The following is a 16,432-nucleotide window of genomic DNA, read 5'->3' as shown; positions in this document are numbered from 1 at the left end:
TATTGTCTGAAGACACTAATTCCTTCTACAGAAAATGGTAGGAAATGTCATTTGCACCCTGACATAATTATATACTTTATTGTATTGACTACATTTTTTTTTACTCCCCCTGCATTTTCTTTTCCTGCTGGTGACAAAATTTTGCTATAAAAGAAGGAAAAATAAAAAGAAAAGAAATAAACCACACAGAGCTTACATGTATAATTCAGTTATGTTCAATAATGTTTCACTATCTGATGTGTAATGACCACAATTTAATGCATTTGGATCATTTATCAAATATAATTAGAGTTTTTTGGTTTAGTTTTGACAGCATTTGTCCTGCAACATTATTTTTGCATCTAGTCCTTTCCTGTAGGTGGGAGACTGTTGACATGCTTTTGGGAGGAAGTCTGAGCAGAGAAATAATTCTTCAACTCTCTAAAAAGCATATATTCATCATATTTTCATATTACTGTATTTGTTTTAGGTTCCTTCTGATTAGCTATGTTGAATGCTATGACACCTTTCTCTTCTATAAATTCTGTTGAAACATACCCAGCATACAGATTATACATTTGACAAACATTACTCAAATTAGTGGTAAGACTTGTGCTAACAAGATTTAAAAAAAAAAAAAATAGTAGTAGTAGATGGAAGGTCAATGAATTAGCATTTTATTGCATCACACTTAAATTTTAGCTTAGTACAGTAAAATGAAAAGCCTTTTAATTTTTTCAGTGGCTTTTTTTTGCTCCTTTTATAATTCTAGGAGTCTTCATTTGTTGAGTCTTATTTTAGGGAAGGCTTTAATCCGTTTTATGGGTGAAGGCTCTCCCAAGCCAGGGATAATTCAGATAAACTCAGTTCGGTATAGTTTTGATGGTTCCTGTGAGAAAATTAGGCTAGTCTGGAAAATATTTCTTTTTTTTTTTTTTTGTCCACTAGGTACAATCATACAGTCTTATTTTGTACGTTGGATATTCTACAGAGGTGATTGCCAAATCTGTAACTGGCCTTGGGCTCTCTTAGGGACCACCGTTTTAATCACACAGCTGAGAAGTTTGTAGATGTTATTTTGTAGCTTTGTTCTGTGAACCGTTTTTAGTGGCCATTTTAATATCCAACAGAGTTATGAATTTTATTCCTAGGCATTTCATTTGAAGTTGTTTTGCAGGACTCCCTAGAGGAATGAGATGTCAGGAACAAATTGCCTTGTGCAAAATTGTTTTCTCATGGCTAAATAGTTCTCCTACCGCCCCATTGATTGTTTCTGTGTCTTCATTATGATACGACATATAATAGTAGTTATGTTTCACCAACATAATTTTCCTTATAACAAATAGTACATTGAATCCAGTATATAAAAAAATCCGGGATGCCTCTGCAGGATTTAGAGGGCCCAGGGAATTTTTGCTCTGTGACACTCTGGTTGTACTAGATCTATATTAGCCACATTTTTTTACTGATTATGAGCTTTATAGATTGGAGATTCCTTGAAGAGATCTGGGAAAGGGGGAAGAAGGAAGATTTCTTTCAACTGTTCCAGTGTTGGTGATTGTGGTTTAATGATTTTTCCATGCAGGTTCTACTGCATTGCAGGACCAAACATGGAGTTTCTCTTTTTGAAATGTAATAAAGTATGCATGATATCTAGTATTGTCTTGCACATTTTGGAGAAGGAAAGACTATAATGGCATCCTAGAAATTACAGTTAAGAGATCTGTGGGTTCTAGACTTGTACTCCGAAGGATCAGAGTTGGCTTGTATTCTCACTGAATTGGTGTTCAGCTGAGGGCTCCTTCTTTCTTTAGTCCCTGTGTCTTGGCTGTCACTGTTGGTTCTTGTAGGTTGCAGGGCTCTTTCTCTGAAAGTAGTTTTTGAGAGTTATTTCACTGCTGATTCTTTTTCTGAAAGTATCGCTTACATATTTGACAGTGTAAGACCACTTCTGTGATACAGTTTGTTTTCATATCTAACTTTACATAGCTTGTTTAGTGTCAAGACTGTTATGAAAGCAACACATACCAGTTTTGCTTTATCTTTCTCATGCAGATGCTGTTCTGTCCTGAGAAACTGAGTGTCTTCCAGATGGAATATAATTGTGGTAAATTAGTAAACCTATAGCTTCCAGCTGAATAATAAATAAATGCAAGATCAGATCTTGACATGCCTCTGACTTGCTGCTAGATGATCTGGCAGACAGGATTCAGTAAAAATATTTGGCAAGCTAATCTCTGTTAGTATGTTAGGAAGCCTGCAACTGAAGCTTATGTCTGATTTCATTCCTGCATAACTTTTTATTTTTAATTTACCATGTAACCTCTATTATAAGCACTGTATTTGTACAAAGAGTAAAATGGTTGCTTTTATGTCCCTAATTCCAATCTCATGCATTTCTTTGCAGTATTGTTGAGTGTCATTTATATTAGACTTTGCAAACACTTAAAATATGAGGTGAAGATCTACCATTTCTGTGATGATTTAAGTTTTTTAGGGTAAATTGCCTTCTCCAGTTCTACCTAAAATGCTTAAAGAATGTTACTGCAAAGACGACGTAAAAAAGGAGTTACCAATCTGGAATCTGAAACTGCCCTTTTAGTCTTTTCTTGACACACTGCATCTCAAGGAGCCTCTCGTGGTCTAAGTAGTCTTCCCTTGTCTGTAATTCTTATCACAAGCCAGCACAATCTCTGGAAACTAGTTTGGGAGTCTGTTTCCAGCATAAAAAATAAATATATTTGCAATATCTAAGATAGGCACAATGGCTTCACTTCTGTTTCAGTAGGACTACAATCTGCTTCTTGGTTGAGATGCTTATTGTTAACAAAATAGTTTAATTCTAGCAATATTGCCAAGCCTCATCGTTTTCAGCTGATGGGCCATCTACTATCTGTAAGATTTCTCTGAATAATGACTTACAGAATTAAATTAATATATATGATACAGCATTTCAGAGAGCAATTTCTTAAAGGGTTCAGAATATCACTGAAAAGCTATTAGTTTCCATAAATCTGAAAACTTCATATTTTAAATCAACTCATCTGTTGAGTCTGAAAATCATAACATTTTAAATGTGATCTAAATTGTATTTTTATATATTTTTCTTTCTGTTTTGAGTTTTTTAGATCTTGGTTTTTCTCCACCATCATAAAGACCGGAATTTTTTTTAAGAGTTTCAACACTTCTTATTTCCAATCTGAGATTTTAAGAAAATAATTAGTTATCACATGATTTAGAGTATGCTTTTAATCTTGTTCTCAAGCCACTTGCAAACTAGCCTAGTAAAGTTACTTGTCCTAGGTACTAGCAAGGACTTTGGCTGTACTTGTAAATGAAATGTTTTCAGATTATTCTCTGGTCCCAAAATTAACTGACATAACATACGTATGGCTATTCAGGTATCATCCCCTAATATTGATAATACAGATATAAGCTTCCAGAAAAGATATTACCATTCTTGGCACTCTGGAAGGTTCCATGCATTAGATAACAAATACAATATTGCTATTAGTAGGTACTTGTTTAAATTGTTTCTGGATAAGGCACTGATGGGAAAAGTTGAGAGAACTGCATGTATCTGTACTCTTACAAGACTAGACTAGCTGGCAAGTTCCTGTGCCAAACAGTTGATGATCCATCCAAAGGCACTGCTACAGCTGAGCTATATTAGGGTTGCTTTTCTGATTTTTTCAAGTTGATTATTTGCAAAAATCAAGTAATTGTGTGATACACAGCTCTGCTACATATATCTTTGAGTTTTGTATCAGAGTCCTTAATTTTGAGCAATAGATTGCTATTACAGTCTTAGCTTTTTCCTTTTACAATGTCAAGTCATACAAGAATGTTGGTTCTTTTGTTATTCCTTTTGTTAATCTCAGCACAGAGCTGTTTTCCTTACGTGAGCTTTTAAGTGATATCCTGTTCTTTTTCTGGTTTATCTTTGGTGTAGACTAGTCAATGCTACCATTCACATGAGAAGCAGCGATTTGTGCAGATATCACATTGAGGCAATGCTGACAAACAGTTTTTAATTGTGTAATTCAGGACTTCTTAAAACCTTGCCTGTGGTAGCTATAAATATGTATTTATATTGTTAGATTTTTTTTTATGTTTCACCTATTATCAAAAAGAGTTTTCATTGCTCAACTTCGAGTCTGAAATTTTTGCTTTGTGATCTTGGACTTAAATTTTCTTCTGAAGTTCATATACCAAGTTTTACTTACTCCCAAAGCAGAATCTCAACTCTTGCTCCTCCTTCAGTTAAAGAAGTAGATTTTACATGAGTTGCATGTGTTAAGCATTTTCATTCCTCTGGAAAGATTTTTTAATCTTCAAGACTCCATAATTGAAAACTAAGGTCATACCACACCGCTAAAAAGAATCATTATCATCATCAGCTGAGTTTGAAATGCCTATGTAGATCATTTATAGCACTGAGATTACTATGGACTTGCTACAGAAGCATTTCTTTTTGGGTCTCATCAGTCAGAATTAATCAGTGATTTTTCCCTTAGTTCAGAAATAAACCTCATATTAAAAAAAGTTATCCTTACAAGCACTGGGATCAACACCATTTTTTACTCTTGATCTGAGACACACATGTACTTATTAAGTTGACCCCTAAATCAACCTACCGCTTGCAGGAAGCAAAAGACTTTGCTGTAGATAGAGTGCATAGTGCCTTTGCTTGAAACAGACTTCCCACTGTCTCTGAGGTTGATATGCAAGCTTTGCTATTGAAAGAACTATTTATTGCTATTTATTATATCCTGAATAGCTTAGAATGTTCTTGCTGGGAGATCTCTATAATTTTAAAAATCTTTTTAGTGTTTAGTAGATACAGAGATAAACATTTATCAAGAATGTACCTTACTACATGCCAGAGTAGTCCTTTTAGGGTCCATTTATGGAACGTAAAGTCCATATTAAAAAAAAAAAGCTTTTGCTATTGCTCACTAATTATTACTTGCACCAAACATTATAGAAGGTATGGTTCAACTCTGAGTATGGAAATAAAGATCTCTCCCGCGGTAATCTGCTCTTACATAGCTTCTAGTTTTATTTCCAGAAAGATGTAATTTAATTATCTAGTCTCTTAGTTTTCTCTTATTTCTTGTTTTAGCGGATCTGACTTCTGAATTCCTTGAAATCTGTGTCCTTGGCCTGGTAGAACAAATAATGTAAAATAGGATGTCACTTTTAATTTCATTTTTTGAAGTTAATTTGCAACCTCTGATTTGAGGTCTGCATGGTTCTGATATGCCTGCATAGCTCAACCTAATTTATTAAGATAAAGATGGAGAACTTTGTACACAGTGTGATCAGTGCAGTCTGTTTTTACAGTTAGTAAATTGTAAAGTCAAATATTGTCCTTCCTCCAGTCAAACACTTGGCATCTATAATAATTCTTAATTTGTGTACTGTTACCCCAAGAAAATATACATCCCAAATCTGCATGGGTAAAAAAGGCTGACTATGAAGCTAGGAAAAAAACCCCAAAAGAATAATGTACTGACCAGGCCTTTCTGAAGAGGGTGGCTGATGTCTGTAATTGCATGGAGGTCAGAGACCTCCTGAATAATTACATGTTTAAGCGCAGAATCTTCCTGCAAAGTACCTTTTTATCTTTTTATAAAAGTACCTTTTTTATCCTTTTATCTTTTTAAAACTTGATTGTATGAGGGTCTCGTAGCATACTACCAGCTCTAGTTGAAATGTAAAAATATTGAGAATATGCCAGATGTTGTCAAACTGAACCTTCATTGAGTTTTTTTCCTTGAGAAGAACTTCCATCATGAGCAAGTCTCAAAAAGAGCCAAAATGGACCTCCTAACTTATGTGACAACTTTTCTCTATAGAACATTACTACTGGAATGTCAAATATTCCAAAGCACCTTTTTGTCTATCTAATGTAGTAAAACACCGCACTCTGTTCTGATACCAGGCAAATATCTTCTTGCCTCATATATGCAAGGGGAGTGAGCAAGGGGGTTGCCTTGTCTTACATGCCTCAAAAGCCAGAGCTAATGAGAAAGTTCTGAGTTCTAGAAGGGCCTAGAGAACCAAAGGTGTGGATTGAGGACAAGTGATGGAGCTAAGCAGACCCGTAACACTTGCTGGTACTCAAGGTCGATACCAAACCAGCTGATGTTTACTATTATCTAGGAGATTATGGAGCCTGGCTTGTTGGGAGAGAGAGGACTTCACTTGCAGCTTTTAGATTTGGAAAATTTTAGAGGTGAATTTTTAATCTGAGCTATTACAAGTAGTTAGAAGCTTATTCACTCGTGAGAAAAATGCAGCAGTTTGCAGAGAAAAGGCTATAACTTGGTCTCTGGAAGAATGTGGGCAGGAGAGATACAAAAGCCAAAATGGCATATTTCTTGAAGAAAACACTGTGTTATATTTAAAGTAAACAATATGTGTTTAGCTTATTGTTTTAACCTTCTTTTCTGTTCAGTGTGTTCTTATGAGTAAATGAAAAATATTGCCCAAGCTGGTTTATGTCACTCTATTTATGAGCTGGCCATAGTTTCTAGAAGATAAGCTTCTAGCCAAGCTGATTCCAGCTGGACCTACTGATGTAGGAATGTCTGATAAACAAGTGGGTGACATAAACAGGTGTTCCAGTCTCAGAACAGGGCGAATCATAAGGTTCTCCTCTGAGAGATGTCTCTCACTCAAAACGTGAAATTGAGAGAGAGGTCAAGGGTACAGCTCACCCCTGCAAGCATAACACAGGCTCACTACCTCAGTTGGAGAGTGCTTTATCTACAGGCACCTCCTTTGTTTGAATGTTCTGGGTAGGTTACAAACCTAAATGTGCTTTTTGAAAATTACACTTTCACTGCTATGTCAACTATTTGTAATAACTGACTTCTACTATTAAAAAAAGTTAAACTGAGAAAAACAGTTCATGTAAAAATTCTATTTTTATCATGTATAAAGCTAACATATTTACTGATGATTCATATACTGTTATGGAACTCTACATATTTTTTTCATGAAGCAGTTAAATGCATTGGCATGACTTTAAAAAAGAACATTGTGGCCTTTTAATTCACTTTCTATTAATCTGGTACAGTATAATAAAATTTGATTGTTATTGGAGACAGAAATTTCAAAAGTTAAAAGCTTCCAAGGTTGATAGTTCTGTAAATTGGTTTTAAGTATTTTGAATTTATAACTATCATTATGTTGCTAAATAACATTGACTCTGGAATGACTGACTTCCTTTTGCAGTAATTCAAAAATATTATGACAGCTATAGTTTTATAGTGAGCATAAAAATCAGTGAGGTAAGTTCAATGAGGTAAGGTTAGTGTTGGAAGTTTTATTAACAAAAACTTTAAGTATTAGCACATGAGTTACAATTCCCATGTGTTTTCCAAAATTTGCTAGAACTGAACTGAATATTAAATTCTGAACTTTGGACTAGTTGCTTTAAACTATCTAATTTTAGTGGTAGGAGCAGGCAAAGATGTAAATTTGAATAAACAGCTGTTAGGCAGTTGGCTGCATTGATAAGCTACACATGATCAGAATTCCTTGTGGCATATAATGTTCCACAAGGATGAGTTTCAAACTGCCTGAGGGAACCATTTATATCTCTGGTTCAGCTAAAACCTTTTCTAGTGTAGTTTGACCAGTCAGTATTACCAATTTTCTCTTTTAAAGAGCAGCAGAATCTGGACTAGTGGAAAAAAAGAATGAAAGAAAAATCAAGATTGATTAGTAGAGATGGTGGCTGGCTAAGCTGTCGGGGAAGGAGGCTGGGAGCTTTATGAAATGTGTAGGTGCCATCTTTCAAGGAGTAAGTAAAGGAGAATGAGTGCGTTTGATGCATTACACTAGCAGGTGGTTCTCCCATCCTTGTACAGAAGGATTGAAAGAGCTTGTGACAGTGATTCTGTGAGGGAAAAGGTGTGAGACGGTATGAGTTTGTTTTCCTGATGTGAACAGCCAACACAGAACAGTGTTTATAAACCATCTAATATAGCTTGCTGTATGTTCCCCTTGACTACAATATACTCAGCTGCTTTAAACCCCTCTCTTTTTGTCAGCTCTTAAATACTGAAGTAGTAGAAAGAAGACAGTGAAATAGGTTATCCTTTGAAGAATATAAAGCCTGTTAACTATCAGCTCTATAGAAACATCATTTGCTGAATTAAAATGTAAACTAGAGCAACCCTAATACCCAGAGTAATAGGTGTGGGAATGTTGTTGAAATAATGCTTGAAAGTGGAATTTTCCTCTATGAAGAGAAAAAGCTAGCTAACTCACTAAAGTTTCAATTTGGAACAAGAATGTAAAGTGTATTAATTGTATAAAATTCAAGTGTCTGCAGCTTCAAAATGTAGCCGCGTTCTGCCTTTTCTGCCTTGAATTTTACATAGATCAGATGTTTTTGAAAGAAACAAATGTATTATACTATGGATTACCAGGTACAACCATTGCTTTGAAAAAAATCATGTTTATCACGTCAGACTGAAAAATGGGGGACAAATATGATGAGGGGATAGTTTTCATTTTATTGTTGTATTTTAGAATGGTTTTTTTTTTACTAGCTCTGAAGTGGAGAGTACAGTTGGGACATTTTAAAGACAGATGATATCCTTTCTATACTTGTAATGCGGTTCTCATATTTGCAAAAAGGCCCACGTGAGGACATGTTCTCTGTACTCACAAGTCAGTATTTCTGTATAGAAAATTGAAGTGACAGCTCTTTTTTTCATAGTTTAAACTGGTTTTCATAATCAAAACTTAGTATGTTACATTTCCCTAGATACATACAGATGTATAAATACAGGCACTAAGATCTTTAATAGAAGTTTGTTGTTTTGATTAACTGAAGTGGTTCCTCAAAAGATACACCGAGAGCAAATAGTAGCATAGAAAAGTGTCAGCAGTCCTGTGGAGCCTGTAGGGGTCATCAGGAAGGGAGAGAATGATAGTACAAAAGGGGAGAAGACTGGCTTTTGGACACAGTGGCAAATGTTGACTGCAGCGTGTGCTGGAACAGAGGTGGGGTTAGGACAGAGATTGACAATGGGTTACAGTTTGCTTTCTCTATTACCTCAGGTGTGGTACTACAGTACACTTAGTGCTTGACTAGTAAATTCAGAATTAGTTTAAAAAAACCCCAGCCAAACTTTTGCTTTAAATGTATTTATTTATGATGGTAAAATAAATAATTCTTAACAGTGAAACACAGCAGTGCTGCTTCATGTTTTACTTCCTCATGGAGCTCCATAACACTAAAACCACTTTCATAAATGATGTATATAATACGGCATACAAGTTAAACAATTAACAGTAAGGAACTTCAAGAAATAGACGTCACTACTGGAGCTTGTCATGAGTGGTAGGTGATGACATGAAGATTAATAAAGTTCAACTTTGAATTTGGCAATTTTTGCCACTTACATGAACTTTTCTTTTCTTTCTAAAGTATAACCCAATTCTGAAGTTTTTGCAGTGTGTTGTATATTTCCAGAGCAAGTGACACAGTTTATTGTATTAAATAGTTGAAATAAGTAGTTGCTGAGGAAAAAGTTAGACAAAATTAAAAAGCAATTTACTTGGACAGAGGTCTTTGAAATGCTTTATGTGTTAGCTATCAGATCTGCTTTTGCTTTATTTTTCTGGAAAATGATGGTGTTCTTCAGATTGCCAAGTTTTACTACTAAATGTACTGCCAAAGCTTGGGAGAAATAAGTCAAGGACTCTTAAAATTACATAGTGTTGAGTGAAAAGCCAAAGAGAGGGGTTTTGTGTACCAGAAATCCTTATCCTTTCAAATATAAAAATATATATCTGATGCTGTAAAATGACCCATATTTAATTTCCTTTCACAATATATTTAAAATGCCATAGATGTAAATGGAGGAGTAACAAAATGGCAGACATTTCTCATAGTGTACTGGCGTGCTCCATTTAGAATACTTCATTGTTTTGTTATTTTGGGGAGATGTGATTTCACAGTACCATTTTCAGGGAAGAGATAATTTCTAATATTGGCAAATTCATCCTGGCTATAAATGAAGTAGTATATTTTGCTCCTTGTCTTCCACAAGATGAGGAACTGATTTAACAGCTTTTTGGTTTTATACCATCTGGAGGTTCATATTTGACTTATGAAACGATGTCATACATGCTTAGCACCAAACAGATACCATATAGTAAAAGGTCGCATGCAGTTCAGGCTGAGGTAGTTTTATTTTGCATTATGAGAAATATAAAAGTCTTGGTTCATGATTACTGGAGGCAGAAAGAAGAATTTAGGGAAGACGAAAATGACTGACATAACCGATGTTCTTGTAAACCTCCACATTGCATTCCTGTGAATAGAAAATAAATCTGTACACCTAAGACCACACACAGTATGAGTTGCTTATTCACTCTCCCGGACTGGCACTGGCTCAGAGTTTTGCCTCTCTGAAAACTCATGTAGAGCACTGATTTCAGAACGGCTCCTTGCTGTGTATGTTAGTTTGGGGGATGATACACCTGTCCTATCAAAATACCTGGGCTTCATTGTGTAGGTGAATTTTTGAATTAGAGTATTCTGCTGTATCAGTCTCAAGATATCTGACCACTGGTTGACGAGATGTGAGAAAATAGAGATATATTTAGCAGAATTTGTTTTTTTTTTTTTCCTTCCCAACATTGGTGTCAGGACACAATCTAATCTGAGCTCCACAAAAAATAGCTTCTGGGGAGGAAGACTGAGATAATTCCATTTCCTGTACTTGCAAGGAGAAAAGGATGACACAGATTGAAAACCACGGTGTGTTATCCTTTTCTGATATTAAAGGTTTTAGTTTGAGCTTTCACATGGACTCGGCTTTAATTATTATATATAATGGTTAAAATATTTCTGCACGAAGGGGGAAAAAAGAAGGAGCATCAAATAAGGTATTGTCTTATAAAAGAATAGGAAAATGTATGGTTTGCAAAAGATTAGTTTGAATCTCTGTGATCCAGATTGAAACATGGAAATGCTATGTCAGTAAACCAGGTCACTAGCTGCTTCTCATCATCTCTGAGAAAGATTTCTGTTTCACCAGGAAGGTGAAATTCCTTTAAGAAGGAATTTCCTCGTAATTCTGTGGAACTCAAATTCTAGCTAGAACAGTAGAGTGTTTGCTGACCTATATTTAATTGGGAAAGGGCTGGGAAAAAAGACAGTTTAACCTCCTAAGTATGACATTGGATTTGTTGTGGCTTGGAGGTTACATCATGGGTTGTTACGGAAGTGTCAGGGTCCCTGACAGAGAATGATGTGTAGTGTAAGCCTGTCTTTTATCTCTCTGTGTTGGCAATAAGGGTGGCCTCTTTGGCTGTGGAGCAGCCAGAACCACTCAGCTGCCTGAGAGGCAGGAGTGGGGCTCGGAGACACTGGGACTGGAATGGAGGATCTGCCACCTAAGGCTGTGGTTGGACATGCCGTACTCTTTCCTTCTGAATGCTTGCACTGTCCTCGTGTGAAATGGGGTTGCTGGGATCGAGATTCTTTGGCTGTTTCAAATCTTTTAGAACATTTTTCTCAGTGCAATTGAAGCTGTACTTCAGTCATGCTTTAGAGCTTTTATTTGAATCTACCAAGGCTAGAAATGAATTCTTAAATGAAAATCGAGATAGGCTTATATTAAGAACAATCTCTTGTGGGAACTGGGTTCTAGGCAGAAGTTATACCACTTACATCTCAATGTATTCAGATCTTAAGTCCATGTGCAACTTCTTATGGAAGAATGCAATTCACCTCAAACACATGAGTATTCATTAATAAGTGTTAAAAAGTTACCATGGAGCAGAAAGAATTGATCTAAGGTGTCAACTATTTACATGAAGGTGTGTGAAGTAATCTATTTATGACATTAACAAGAAAACAATCTATTTCTGCATTTTGAGTCAGTCCAGACAACTCTGAAATACTAGGTGCCTGGTACTTTGTGGCACAGTTGAGGTCATAACCTGTGTGCTAACTTAAAGGTTTCAATGTGGATGGCCTGAATGCTAACCAGTGAAAGGAAAGATGGTGATTGCAGCTCTGCTGTGGAGTTCCATGTGTGTTTCTTTTTGGTGTGAAAGAAAACCACCACGCACCTTCTCTCGTCCCTCCAGGTTGAAATTGTGTCTTTGTCTAGGGAGTAGAAATAATGTATTAGTCATATTATGAGCCGGCTAGTGGTGAAAGGAAATGCAGACAGGCTCAGTCATGTGGTCCTTTTTAATTAACAGCTGTGTGAGGGCAGGACTGGGGTCTTGAGAAACTGGAGTGGACACGGGGCTCTGCTCTCCTTTCCCACACAGGTTGTCACTCACAGACTTGGACTTCCGCACCATCTACTCATCCTCTCAACACGCCTTCTTGCGCTCCCAAGTTTTAATGCCTAAAATCCCCATTCCCGAGTTGAATCTAGGGAGCCATGATGACAGGGTGTGTGGGAAGAAATCTGTGAAGAAGTGTGAGAATTGTCTGCTTGGCCCTTAGGGTGGGGATTGGATGGGTAGAGAAGAAAAGACTATTGACTGGGAAACTGCCTCGTTCAGCCAAGCAGAACAGAACTGTATCAGCACATGTGCAAGCTACTGTGTTATCCCAGTCACTAGGGCACGGTATCAGTGCTTTGTTTATCAGTGGGTCTAATCACCTTCAACTCCCTTTGACTTCAAGCATTAAGCTTCTGCTTAGTGGCAGATGGAAAATCAGAGTTGCAGTGACGGACTGAGGAGAACCCCTTTTGGAGCTTGCGCTGCAATGTTATGACGAGCTTCTCAGCTGCAGCTTAAAGGCCCCACAGAGACTTTTGTGATTTGACTTAAGGGATTGCTTTCAGACATGAAGCAAACAAGTGGTTATGTATAAAGAACATGTGGTAATGAGTTTCAGATGAGGTCTTTTATGTTTATTAAAAGAGGTCTGAAAGTTTGCTGCTACTACTATTTCTTGTTTTCTAACTTAAAGTCATCTTTGAATCTCATACTGCACACTGCTTACAAACTGCAAAATCCTATTACTGTAATATAGTAGAAAAAGTCTTAAAAATAAAATAAATCCAGTAGAATATAAATCTTTTTTTCCAGCGTATAGAAAAGCAATGAGCCATTTTAAAAGCAGGAAGAACATGCATTTCGAGATCCAATAGATCATCTAAATTGGTCCCAAACCAAGTTTTAAAATGGCATTGCAAAGACTTTTGCTTTGAATAAATTTAGCATTACAAAACTCAGAATATAAATAAAAATAAGTTAGATTTGCCGATTGTTTTGTACTTTACTAATATTCTGATTAACTAGGAAAAAAAGTGCTTAATAGATAGGACCCTTTCTGACTATTCCAACTGCAGGACTTGAAAATACAAAACTAACTTTTATGCCCTTTCAGTTACTTCTATCTAGCTTTTTATTATGAATAAACTTTGTGAATTTCTAGGCAATGTAAACTTTAAACCCTTGTTCCTTATTTTCTGACATCTGTATGTTTGAAATTTCGATTAGTGAATCTAAAATTTCTCACTTGCCTGACTTCCTGCAGCACTCTTGTAGATGGAGAATTATTCTAGATTGCCACATCATATATTTTCAATCCAGACCTTGTCTTCTCAATGGCGTACCTTGCGGCCAAAACAAGCCTGTGTAGGTCCACTTAATGTGAACACCTCATGGTTTCAGAGCTGCAGAAGAAAACAGTATCAGAAAAATGGCCTCTATTCAAGGAAAGCTGTCTTTGTAATAATAAATGACTGCACTCTCTTTATCTTAGTTCTCTACTTTGCATGAAATTATAATGTCATTCTAATGGATTGCAAACCTTGCTGCCACCTCTGTGGGCTTTCTGTGCTACATAGCATCTTCCTCTGGGCAGAGCGGAAGGGCAAATGTGGAAGTAGGTCTATAGCAGTATTTTTAGTATCTCTTCTCCTGGACTGAGTTTCAATGTGTTAACCAGCCTTCTGGAAAACTGAAATATTTTACTAAGAATGGACTCCTTGATTTCCATACCCCAGGCTTGAATTTGGGAATTTGAGACTGCACAAGGAACGCAGAATTGAATCCATAATGCTTAACACTAACAGTGGATTGGTTTTGTTGATCTCTTATGATGTTTAAAGGTGCTGACAAAATTTCAGGGGTTTACTACATTTTCTTGTATTATTTATTTGCAAATTAGTCTTCAATAATATGAGGCTCACATTAAAAAAAAAAAAAAGCGTCTCTTTTGGCCTTTAAAAACTTGATCTATGATGAAATCTGTTTTTTACCCCAAAATATCCCCACCCAGTATTCTATGCTGTGTTGCCTATGAGCTGCTCAGAGTGATTCATTTGTAACTGCATTTCTGAACCAGAATGTGGAAACACAGAATCATAGAATGGTTTGGGTTGAAAGGGACCTTAAAGATCATCTACTTCCAACCCCCCTGCCATGGGCAGGGACACCTTCCACTAGACCAGGTTGCTCAAAGCCCCATCCAACCTGGCCTTGAACACTGCCAGGGATGGGGCAGCCACAGCCTCTCTGGGCAACCTGTTCCAGTGCCTCACCACCCTCACAGTGAAGAACTTCTTCCTTATATCTAAGCTAAATCTACCCTTTTTCAGTTTAAAGCCATTACCCCTTGTCCTATTACTACATGCCCTTGTAAAAATTCCCTCTCCAGCTTTCCTGTAGACCCCCTTTAGGGACTGGAAGGCTGCTATAGGTACTGGAAGGCTTCTATAAGGTCTGCCCAGAGCCTTCTCTTCTCCAGGCTGAACAACCCCAACTCTCTCAGCCTGCCTTCATAAGGGAGGTGCTCCAGCCCCCTGATCATCTTCGTGGCCCTCCTCTGGACTCGCTCCAACAGGTCCATGTCCTTCTTATGTTGGGGGCCCCAGACCTGAACGCAGTACTGCAGGTGGGGTCTCACCAGAGCGGAGTAGAAACAGGTATGATTTAGTGGAAGTGCTCACTGAAGGCACCAATGCATGTAAGGTGCAACTCTGCAGGTACTGATGGTTAAACCCAAACATATTCTGTTGCTTTAATGAGTTGATGTGTCTACTATTTTGTTACATAAAATACCTTTTATTACAAATGTATTAGGAGTAGAATTTATGTGGTGGATAATTCTTTCTTTGGCATTAGTGAATTAAGTTCTCCCCCCCCCCCAACACATTTTAGGTTAGACAAAGAAATTGATAAACATTTTAAACTAGAGAGAGATATTCCAATGCAGCTTAATTTCTGGTTTTTTTCCCTTTATAATTCTTCTTTACTTGTCTATTCAACTTATCCCACCCTTCCATACACTTTTTCAAAAGCATTCTTGTAGCAATAATGTTACTTGCTCTTTCCATTTCAGTGAAATGTATAATTCTTCATTTTGCTAAGTATCAAGGTCAGCACAGATTACGTGTTGTATTTTGAACCCCTACATTCTACAGTCAATATTTTTATATTCTTGAATTATTACAGTATTGATTCCTAATTGTCTTGTTCTTCTCTCCTACATAAAAAGCTGCACCATTAAATCTTGCAAAACTTCATTTTCCAGCTCTACTTTTCACTTACAATCTCACCTTATGGTTTCACCTCCAGTTCACCATCACATCATTGTAAGACCACTTATGTATTTGCTTTATTCCATTCCTTTATTATATTTTAATTTAAGGAAGCTGTGACAAGATCTCTTTCTTTGAATACCTTTTTAAAATTTCTTCAGAGCCAATCGTCTGTATAGTATATTAGAAGTTTTCAAAGATTGTATCAGTGAGCATCTTGATAGTGACTGCTTCCTCTGCTCTTCACAATGTGGAGAGTAGCACCTTTTCCATTTGGAATCATACCTTACCTTGTGGTAACTACTCTAGGCAGTGCTTATGTAGAAAGGTATCATTAAAAAAGGTGCTAGGAATTTGAATCTGTGAAGTAGGATTGTTAAATCTACTTGAAAAAAGTTGCTTTTCTGTCTAGCTCTTTGTTTCTTCCCCTATTTTGACATTTTTTGTGTGTTTCTACCTGGATCCATGTGTATATGCCTGCTGCTGTGGCCATGTCTGGCTATTCACATTGTGCATACTTTCCTGTTTCTTGATTATACTCCCCAAAAAGCCAGTTCCCTCCTCCTCCATTTCCGTGAACAGGTACCCTGTCATTTAGATTTTCCTTTTTCTTGCTACTTTGTTCCTTGCTTCACCAAATGTTTTTCTTGTTTTTGATGATAATATTTATGCTGCTGTCCTTGCAGGTGGCTGTTACTCCCCCCCCCCCCCCCCCCCCAACTTGTAACAGAGGAGAGTCAGCTATTTTTCCTTCTTATTTCCAAATACTTTTATGAGTACCCAAGCTTTTAATTGCAATTAGCAATAGAGTTGGTTATAGAAACAACTGTGTACAAATAGTAACCAGTATCAAGTAATCTATGGACTTTTTTCCAGACCACTAGCAAGTATTTGCCTAACCA

The 16,432-nt window shown here is 36.7% G+C and overlaps 1 protein-coding gene across 10 annotated transcripts in view; it reads left to right on the top strand.

Moving 5' to 3' along the window:
* ERC2 (ELKS/RAB6-interacting/CAST family member 2) overlaps window positions 1-16,432 on the top strand; it is a 542,890-nt gene that overhangs the window by 174,193 nt on the left and 352,265 nt on the right. The gene's annotated exons all lie outside the window — the stretch shown is intronic.

The sequence above is a fragment of the Harpia harpyja genome, chromosome Z (assembly GCF_026419915.1).
Source record: "Harpia harpyja isolate bHarHar1 chromosome Z, bHarHar1 primary haplotype, whole genome shotgun sequence".
NCBI lineage: Eukaryota > Metazoa > Chordata > Aves > Accipitriformes > Accipitridae > Harpia > Harpia harpyja.
This window is presented reverse-complemented; position numbering and strand designations above follow the sequence as displayed.